The following is an 11,529-nucleotide window of genomic DNA, read 5'->3' on the forward strand; positions in this document are numbered from 1 at the left end:
ACTGTTGCGCCGGGCATCAACTGTACACTGTACACACGGCGTCTGCTAACATAATTGTAAGTAAATACTTGCTGACACATTAAACTGTTTTGGATATTAATGGTGAAACACTATAATGCTATATAACAACAATTTTTTATAAAAAAGGCAGTGTAAAAACACTTACAAATGGACTATTTCTTGCGCACGAATAATGTGCGCGGCGGCCGGCAGCCAATGAAAATGTTTGTTTAAAGAGGCTTTGTTTATTCCAAAACTCAGGTAAGAGTGAACGGAGAATAATTAAGAGATGCTAGATCAAACAATGTAATACAATTTTTTTTTTTTTATCCATTTAGTTCATACATTTTATTACTAAATATACATGCTAATGAATTTGCCATAGTAAAAGATAACATTTTTGTAATTTGAGTTAATTTTTGTCAAATTGCTGAGTGGGTTCATGGTGTTTTTTTTTGTTTGTTTTTTTACTGTATATCGGTGATGCTTTCATGGGTAATTAACAAAAAATAAATGAAGAATTTTAATTTTTACAAAAATGGCTTTGGCCCAAAAGCCAAGAAGTAGTAAGTGACATTGGTCAATAAAGCGTGTAATATCTAGAATTAAATCTTGAAATTTGTGAATTAGGCATGATTTATCAAACTATCAAAATAACTAATGTTTAAACATTGATTTTTTTTTTTAAATTCTTAAACCAAGCTAAAAATTGTGGATAATTTTGTACCAATTGCCTAGATTGCTTGAAACCTTTTAAGAAGTTCTCAATCAGGAAACCAGCATAATGAGGTTAATTTATTTTGAAATTATTTATAAAAAATATTTTGTTTTTTATGTTCCTTATATTAGTAACTGGTAACTATAAATACTTTAGTTCTATTAATTTTAATGTAATTCTGTGTACTGCAGTACTTTCTTGGTTTGCTGAATTAATAATTATGTATTTGTGTGTGTGACTAAATTTTTAGACTGTAAAAGTGAATATCCTACTAATAATTTTTTCATGGGCGAAAATTAGTTATTTTATTGACTAATTTTGTGTGTGTCTTTCTTATAGTGCATAGTTGCATATTTAATGTTTGTAATATTGCTGTGTTATCCAGCCATGCATGTAGGTGTCATGGCTTTTTATTTTTTTATTTTTTTTTATGCTGCAGTAGCAATGTTTTAGATATTTTGCATCACATTTCTAGTGGTTGTATTGTACAAATTATTTGGTTTTGATGTTTGTTTTGATGATGTTTAAGCATTTATTTTAGGTGATTAGAAATTTTTGAACAGAGGTTCCCATTTTTTCACCATAGTTAATATTTACTTTTGGTAGGACTAGTACTTAATTAATAATTAGGTATGTTTTGTGTTCTTTGTTGGGGCTGTGTTATCACGCCTTTTCATTTTGAGCTTGACTAGCACGTTACTGATAATAATGTATTTTTTTTATCTGTTGTGCATGTGGCTGAGAGTGTTTGTAATTTACCTTGCAGTGCTAACAGAGGTTACTGTCACTTACTGCTTGTCTCTTTCTCCCAGTACGGTGGCTTACAGCCTATCATGCAATGTTCGCAGAGAAAGCATGGTTGAGGCTAGGACAACTTCTCATTCAAAAGTGTGAGGTGGTATCAAGTGAAGTAAATTGTCTATTCAATGCCCTGAATAGTCTAGTAGCAGGATTGTGCAAATCTTTTTTTTTTTCTTGTTTATGAGGGATTTACTCCTGAAAAATTTTGAGACTGTATTACCTTTTCCACGTAAGTAGATTCTTGCAGGGAAGAGATTTAATTTGTCTGTGGCGGAGATTGATATTGTCGTTAAAGCTGAAATGTGCAAAATTGATGATTGTGGCAGAGTATGTCACAGCTTTGAAATATAGGTTATTAATAAACAGAGTTAGACTGTGCTGAAATACGTTTCACTGTAGTTTAGAAGTTAATGATGATTCTTGATTTTTGTTTTTTTGTTTTCAAGTACATAAAAAAATAATTTTGTGGCCTACAAACATTTACAAATTGTTAGAAAAAAATATGGGTGCCACCTACTGATTGTATGCGATGACAAATAAAATAAACATACTGCAGATCAACTTCTCTTATGAGTAATTGCTTTTCAAACATAGAGGTAGGTGTGCCTTACATATGCACCATGTCTTAGCTGGTTAGTTACGGTAATCATTTTTATAAGTTTTGCATTTGGTTTAAATGACCATTTGGTCTTGATTTCTATAAATTGTAGCTGACAGACAGAAGATTCATAAAATATAATACCTATGTGTATTAAAAATAATTTTTATTAAAAAAGATAAATTATGCCCAAAAGTGTGTCCACTTTATAAGAACAATAATGTAGAAATTGTTCTCCGGATAGCATCACACAACCTCTTAACAAAATGAGATTAAAACATTCTGATTTGACTGTAATGAAATATTCAGTAATACTATCACCTTGTATTCTGTGTAAAACAATTGTTTTGAGGATAGAAACTTTAAACATTTGCAAATAACGTAAAAGTATAAAGTATAACCTGAAGCTGCTATGAAAGCAAGAAATACACCTTTTTTTCCCACCCAGGTATTAATTTCCCTGAATATTCAAATGTTTATACATTTCTGGTTATGTGTCGAAATTAAAAGAGAGGCATGCATTATTCTGCATTAAAGTCAATGGTATATTTATGTATTTTGGAGGAAAAACACACCTTCACTAATTATTTTATACTGAATACACAGACACAAGCCTGAAAATGGTTTTGAGGAAAATAATTACAGTATTATTAGAATATTCATTTTATAAATAGCTTTTATATTTTGTTTTATTCCCAATAATTTGGCCTCACCTACATCATTTGCATTTTTCAAAACTATTTTTATAATAAAAGAGTAACCAGTCGTAGATATGATTTGAGATTTGATCAGCATAATATTGAATGAAATTTATTTATATTATCATGCCACCTTTTTATCATAACTGAGTATAAACATTTTTTTCAACACACATCTGTGACAAAATTGTGAATCTCTGTAAGATACAGCAAATAGAATTGGAATTCCAGGAGTGGTATATAAATGTTATTCCGTTCAGTCGTGAAACATTCTACGATACCTATTACGTACGACATCTTGTTCTATGTCCGTACAGGATAATTCTTTCAACCTCTGAATATCTGTGAATTCATGCAATACAAAATGGTTTACAGCCTTTGTTGTATCATGATTTTTAATGAAGGATACATCTTTTATGAAATAAATATATAATTACCAGTACAATATTTTTATACGTGTTTCTTAAAACTTAAACTCCGTAAGAGTTTTGTGACCAAGTTAATGTTTATGGCCTATTTAACAATTGAGTACTTATTTGCAAAAAAAAAAAAAAAATATATTGGAAATTGATAACAACACTTAATAAATAATTTTTGTCTCACATCTGCACCAGAGGCATGGTGAATGTTCTTTTTGATTCATACTTTTTTTTTTTCACCCTACCTTAGAACTGATAATTTTTTTATTGTTATTGCATTTAATTTTGATTATTCTGACACAGTATGTGCATATTGTATTCCATTCCATTTCCAGATTAAGATTTTTTATGTGTCATTATTAAGTACATACAGGTGATCAAATTACTTTTTTGCATGAGATTGTTTTAATTCATTATGCACCAGCTATGTATAAGTGGGCATATGAAAGGGTAATTTGCATGTTGCACCCATTAAGCTTTTTCATATATTCATCATACGTACGTGAATTACAACATGGTACCTATAAATATGTGCACTGTCTTTAGTAATATTTTTTATTATATTCAAAAAATGTCTTTGAAATAAAGAGATCTATTTGTTATGTATTTTAAGAGAGTTTTGTTAGTGTTCTTATGAATTAATTATGAAATTTGTGATGGATATTGTTTTTGCTTAACATTAGTGAATTATTATATAAAATGAATGTAAGCGGTTTTATTTCAGTAAATTACTGCAATATTTTTTTGTGTGTATGTGTGTGTGTTTTTTTTCCCTATTAATGCTGTTTTATGTGGTGTAGGAGATTTTACTTTTTACCTGTGTGCACTGTTTTTGTGTTTAATGAAAATATGATAAAAATGTTCTGTTTTGGAGTATTATTATGTTATTTGTTTTTAAATGCTTGTATGCTTGATTTTTCTTTGGTTTATTTTAATTTTATTGTTAAGGCTCAGTTTTAACCCCCATGTTTTTTTTTCTTTTCATTTTGGCTTAGTACATATTTTTTATAATTATTTATGAAGAAACATTTTGAAATTGAGAGTATAGAAGCAGTTGTTTATGTACACACCTGCCTAAATTATGAATATTTTCCTTCACTTTTTAAAAATAGCAGATAGGGTTATGCAGATACAGTTATTCTTTGAAGAAAAGAAAACTATTGTAGAGAACTGTCATAAAAATCAACCAAAACAATTATTTCATGTTCACCTCTAAATGAAAATTAATTTCTGAGATTTAGAAAGTTTTTTTTTTTTTGTTAAATGTGAAATTAATATATAATGTAATTTGACTTAAATATAATATATTTGCTACTAGGTAATCTTATCAAACACTAGTATGTATATTTTTATACAAAAATTCAAAGTAAAATAGCATAGATTTTTATGTTGCAACTTCTTGAGATAAAAAATTAGAAATTATAAAATTTTGCAGGACTAAAGTGAAAAGTAAACCATTTAGGAAGTAATTTTGAGCTGCAAGTTTTCTTATATGTAAGCTATCCGTTTATTATCATTATTTTACAATCAAAGTCATTTAGTTAAAAAAAAATTTTTAGGTACATTTAAAGTTGTCATAATAATTGAGATCATATTATGCTCATGGTTATACTATTTGAGGTTGTGTTATATATTTGGTGTGCCCTACTGTTTTATTTATTTTTTTTTTAAAAAAAGTTATCTTACATTTGAGGTTATCCGGTATGTTTGAATACATGTGACGCTTAACATGAATTTAAATTGATATTAGTTGAAAATTAACTTTTTTCATTGGAAAAAAATGAAATATGTTAATTTTTTTATTCAAGCTGAACTAACATTTGCTAGGTACATGATTAGTCATTTAACTTTAATTAAGAAAATTTTATTTTCTTGGCATTTTTATGATAATTACGTATTGAAATCAAAAAGGAAAGTTTCAATTTTCATTGATTGTGCTACAGAATACAAAATGCAACTGTTCCGTAGAAAACGTCTTGAAGGAAACATAAAGATGTGAAAGTGCTGTAAACGCATTGACCAAACATGGTGGTGAAGCTGAGGCTGACAAGATTTTTAGTCAAAGTATTTTTTCCCCCCTGATAATTAATAATATGGCTGTCTGTTACTGCAAGACAGTAAGTGCCCAGCATAAATTTGTGTTGCCTTTGCAGAAATTTTCCGCAACATAGTCGTCCCATCAACTATTGTGAATAGGTATTAATTAGTTTGGTGTTTGGTGAAGGAGGAAAATTTGAAATTTCTGGGTGATTGCTGGTCTTTATTTAGTTGTTCGTAGAGTTAGTGCACTTTCTAAAATATTGTCAATTTTAATTTAAAACTAGTGAAAATGTCTTCTTTTTTTTTTTGCAGTGATTACAATTTGGCAATATATGTAGTTCCATTAGTAGTGTTTCATAAAACTAATTGTGAGTCTGATGTTAATGAAAGCTGTCTTTTTAGTGTTATAAACTTAAGTCCAGTATTTTTCTTAAAATTTGAATTATTTCCTTTAACCAATTATCAAACATGGTCTCCAACATTTATTATTCATCTAACATTTGCAACCATTGAAGTTTGCTTGTTTGAATATGTTTGCTGCAAATGTAATTTAATTGATGTATTTTGTTCAGAAATATTGTTTTCTATTTTAGACTAACAGCTTCTTGCCTTTTTTTTTTGTACATGAAAAACCAATCCATGCTGTAACATTGCAATGTTTTGTAATTTTGTTCCCTATTGAGTACTATATGATATTGTTGATTAGTTGTATTGGGTTGTGAATAAGTTGCAAATACATATTCTATTTTAAAATTGATGTTGTGTCATAGTGTTTTAGAAGAGATGGTTTCAAAAAAAAAGTGTGCTGGCATAGCAATACGTTTCTCTCTTTCACAAACATGATCCATAGTGTATAGCTTGTTTGTGAATATTTTAAAAGACCCTAAAACTATTTAGTTTGGCATTCCTTAATATTGTAGATTGGTGGAGACTTCATAAATGTATGTGTAGGCCTGAGATGCAACGAAGACTAGTTTCCTCCCGGAAACTGATCTTGGTGGTCCCTTTTGATTAACCCAACCAAATCAAAACATTTCCTGACAACAAATCATATCACCTCATATTAATTCCAGCGTACTGAATATTCTTTATTCAACTTAGATGGTAAATGAATAGATTTATTTGCAGTCATTTCATTTTTAATACATAGCAAGTTGGATAGTACGTACATTAAAAATACCAGTTTTTAAAATATTTTATGATATAAATGTATGTAACTTTCAATACAAATAATTCAGTTCATCTGTCTTCCCAACATTTTTTTTTGTGTGTTCTAACACTACAATATTCAAGTAAATATCTGTAGTAAACTACTCTGCCAGATCAGCGCCGCCCCAAATGTGGTTCCCAGGGCACAAGCCCCGTCTGCCCCCCTCTAGTTACGTCCCTCCGCGGTGTAGATTAACTGCGTGTCTATAAAAATCAGTGAGCGAGGTTCTATTGGTAAAACAGAAGACTGATGTTTAGACATACCTGGGTTACAAATCTCATCTCAGCCCTCCCCATGGATTGTTTCCCGTGGATTCTTCAAAATCACATGACAGGTAAATCTCTGGTTCTCGGCAGATTCTTCATCGCGTTTTCTTGCGCTGTGTTAATTGTTGTTCGTATTCATATCCAACCGTTAATATTTTTAAATTAAAAAAATAATAATACCCTAGTGAGTACTTTCTGCACGTCATGCTTCTCTGTTATTCTATTCACCTCGTCACCATTCTGTCCAGGTGACTAGGAACTCGGTATGCAAGATACCCTATTGCTCTAGTTATAGTAGGGTGGGATTACCAACAAGAGTGTTTTATGTTACAGTAAAAGCTCTAATCCTAATCCGTTAATGTTTGGGGCCATGGCTGTGCCAGATTATTGAATGTCAATATAGTGATTTATTGAAGACAGTATGGATGGATTGAGATTCAAACCCAAGACCTCTGGGACGCTGGTGCAACCTTTGAAACAAGTGTCGTCAGTGGATCATACCATACGTAACCGTTCAAATTTTGGTAACTGCAAAGAATTGGATTTCTGTACCTCTGTGTTGCTGAGAATTGATAGGCTAGCATTGTACTGTGCATTTTTTCAAAAATTTAATTTACCTAATTTTTCATGCCATATAATAGTTTATTAAATTCAATTCTTGGCTTTCAATCAGTTCAATTTGGCAGAAATTTTGTACGCAGATAAGGAAAATATGGGTGAGTTTGTAACAGAAGCACAAAATCTCTATTAATAATTTATTACAATATCATCTAAACCAATGCAAACAGAGACATGGTAATGGATCAAGTTGACTAATTGTGTTTTTACTTCTTATGACAGGGCTTCTCACACTAGATACTCTCGATAGGGTGTAAAAAAACGTTTGGGATTAATGTGTGCTATACATATAATTTCCCATCTTATTTACGAAGACACAAATTCTGTTTAACAAAACTGTGATGAAAATAACAGGTGATTATTAGTTGAATTAAAAAAAAAAAAACTGTACACACCATACAGTTACTAAACAGCACACGCAGGAATTACAGTTTTAAATCGTTCTTCAAAATGAGCTCAGGGTGTGGCGTCCCCTAGGTGGTCGTCGGGACGATTCCTGTGTAATAGTTTCCTTCCCGTTTGCGAAGGCCAGCCAGCGTAAGGGCGCTCGCTGCTGCAGCACTCGAACCAGCGACCCCTTGTAGTCGTGTTCATAATGACCTCCTTGGTGTCGTGTGTGTTGGATGGCCTGGGATACCTCATCTCTCCCAGCAAGTAGGTACTCGCAGATGGAGGACTCGAATCCATAACCCCCGGGTGAGAGTCTCGTCACGCTGTTCTTACTTCCTCCAACATGTCTCGGCATGCGTTCAGTTATGCCGACCGGAATCTTGTCGCCATCTTGTATAGTGGCTTTGAGCTGGTCCTGACTGGTTGTTATTGCTGATTAACTACGTCATTACTGCTTGCTTAGTCACTTGCTCGACCACCTTATATACTCCTGGGGGAGTTATGTTCATAAAGACTGACCCCAGGGATCCACTACATCCACTGATGCTGTGTCTGTTTTGGTTCATTGTTGGAAGGTTTCATTGACTCTGTCAGGTTTCTTGCTTATTTATAATGCAGGTGAAAAATGTGACGGGCATAATCCTGTTTCAACTGAAATGTATTTTTGCATTTGGAAAATGCACATCAATAAAGATTTTAAATGTTAATTGAAAGGCAATTTACATACTGTTTTCATGCACTTGAACTATTTTAGTTACATGAACTCCCTTTTAGTTTCCAAGATGAAAAGTGCATTAAAACAGCTTTTTTAAATGTATTAATTTCTTGAACACACGTGTTCAGGTTTGCCATTTACATACATGTTCCCAAATACAGCTTGAAAGAACTTGCACAACTAATATAATCATTTACAGACGGCAAGTCAGTGCTTCAAAAACTTGTGAGTACTAGTTGCAGACAAACCTGTAGCCTGCGGGCCATTTTCAGCGCATCATGGCTTGGGCAGTTCCCGCCTTACTATAGGAAATACTGTGTGTCCTTCAAGAAATTGAATTCCTTAAAGTGCTGTTATGTTTGCAGGAGTACAAAAATATATGTATGGAAAATTTGTGGTGCATGGGAATGGCCTTAAAAAAGGTTTAATCTCTATGATTAATTAAAGCTTGCAGCACCTGGAATAATATTCTTAATGTACGGGTTCTGTAATCAATCACCACCCTTCTACTGTGATAGTCCGAGGTTCTGCCACCAATTAATGTTGCTGCAATTTATGACGTGATTACAAGGGTGTGAATATCCAAGGACCTCAGCAATGCCATGGCCACGTCATTGCCAACTTTCTTCACGAGGTGATCAACCATGCAAGGAAACCAGTCTCTTTCACAGAACCAGCTGCGAACCCAGTAAGCTATAAAGCTAAGTAGCTCACTCAGGAGCTTCCACTAAGGAAAAATACTGGCAATATTAAATATTAATACCAAACTTTACTAAAGCTAAGAAAACAAAATATAAAATATTACTGATGAAAATTTATGAACAAGGTAGTCTTGACAATGATAAATTAGCGAGACGAACCAAATAAAGGAGCGCTCCCTATCCTAAACATGCAAGTGACGGCCACAGGGCTCTGTCTTGTAAAATTGTCTCAAACTTGACGGTTCTCAAAAGTATGTAGTATCATTGTATCCAGTTCTCAAGGATCACTTGCATAGAAACTTATAATCTTTGTTCATGAAGATGAAGTTGTTTAGAGAACAACAGTGGCAGAAGGATATGTAGACCAATGGTAATATTTTTGAGCACTGTTAAATTTGAATCTAGTAACGCAAGACATTGACTGTCTGATTCCAAGCAATGAAATATGTGGGATGAGAATTTTACAAGGCAAACAGCAGAAAGTGAATGTGAGGAGAATCAACATGCTCGTCTACGAATATAACATCGTTTAACCATTCTAAATTTAATATAATACTACAAATAATCCAACAAAACTCACAACTTTCATGTGTTACTATAATAAAAAATTATGATTGGGATGCCTCCCTCAAACGATGCTTGAAACTGCTGCCGCAGTTACGGATGAAGGCATTATAATTAAACATTGCCTGGTGTGTAGGTGTCAAAGTGTATGTACTGCCGTCACCCGACCTATGTGAAAGGCCCGGGGGGTACCTGACGGGCGCTACGGGCGTCGCGGTGCTCTTGTCCGGAGGGGCGCCAGGCTAGCGGGCTGCTAGGCCGTTGGTGTTGGGTCGTGGGTACTCTGCCCCCGCGTGCCTCGCCAGGTACACGGCTTGAATCTACCCTGGATGGTTCTCTCTTGACTGTGAAGGCCGCTCGGCCGTGTGGGGGACGGGAGACTCCGGAAAATTAGCATACACGAGTTGGTGAGAATTACCTTTAATCTAGTCCCGCTACAAAACACTCTCACCAACACTTGGCGACGTCTAGCCGTTACACGATTAACACAGAAAAAACAACGCTACTCGACATTAATGGTTACCACGGCAGTCTCGCGGGACGCGGGTCGATGCTCGCTGGAGACGGCCAGCGCCGAACATTAACGGGTGCAGGGGGTGGTTATGAGCGGGCTCCTAAATTCGGCGAAACACTTACGTGTGTGCAGCCGGCAGGCATATGCACGGCGTCCTTAAATAAAAACACTTTCGCTGGAGTCGGCCAGTACCGTACGTTTTGTGCTACGATACGTATCGCGGTATCACACTTAAGACGGTCGGGATAGGCCCGGCTCCGCAAAATACGCGCCGAGTCGACGTGGGCAGCGGTGAATTAACAAAAGGTTTTAAATTAGAAGATTTAGTACAGAATAAAAAGTAATAAAATGAAAGAAACTTGGATGCTGCCCACGGACACACGTCTGTTCCCGGCGCGGAGTGGTTCGAGACTGCCGGACATGGCCGCCTCGCAAGGAAGAGAAACTTTCTCTTCTTTGTGAGTCGGCGTCAAAAAACTTATCTTAATTTAATTTAATACATTACCAGTTAAAACATGTTCCAGGTGCCCAATTAAAATGTAGCACCTGGTAATTGGGTGCTTAAGGCTTAGCAATAGTTTTAATGTATTTAATTATTTAAAATGAAACATCAAGTTGGCGACTGTAATTTTACTACCATGTTGTCCCACTGTGAATTGTTTTAGAGGGACTTCTCCTATTCTGACATTCACGGGCATTTTAATTAAGGCCAGTGGCCGCGGTGACTGTTAATTTGGTTTGTTGTCTATTGGGGTCACGCCCGAGGCGCTCGCCTGACTCAATCCGGCTGGGCAAGGGGCGCGCTCCGAAAACGGGATACGGTACCGGCGGTGCGGAGCACGGGCTTAAAGGCCATGGTCGGTACGACGTCAGTACATGCAAAAGTGTGGTCTCCGTGTGTCTTTGTATTTTAGTCAAAAAGTAATTTTATGCTGGAGTTAGACCTTGCCTTCACAACACATACTTATCTCTCTCTAGCAGGTAGTATGTCAATAAGCTATTAATTATCTTTTGGATCCTGACTGAATGGCATTTACTTGACTTCTTATTTTCATTGTATTAATAAAATGACAATGATGGTTTAGAACACTTAACATATGACCTTACACACACATAACAGGAAGTACCACAAAATTGATTTATTGTAAATAACCCTTGACATTTCATCGTACATATAACCAAACAATCTCACATCAGCAATAACTTTAGTGTGTCGCTTGCTTGGTAAGTAAATAGGGAAAATTCTAAGACAATAGTTCAAGTCTCGTACACTATGT

The sequence above is a fragment of the Bacillus rossius genome, chromosome 16, assembly GCF_032445375.1.
Source record: "Bacillus rossius redtenbacheri isolate Brsri chromosome 16, Brsri_v3, whole genome shotgun sequence".
Lineage (NCBI taxonomy): Eukaryota > Metazoa > Arthropoda > Insecta > Phasmatodea > Bacillidae > Bacillus > Bacillus rossius.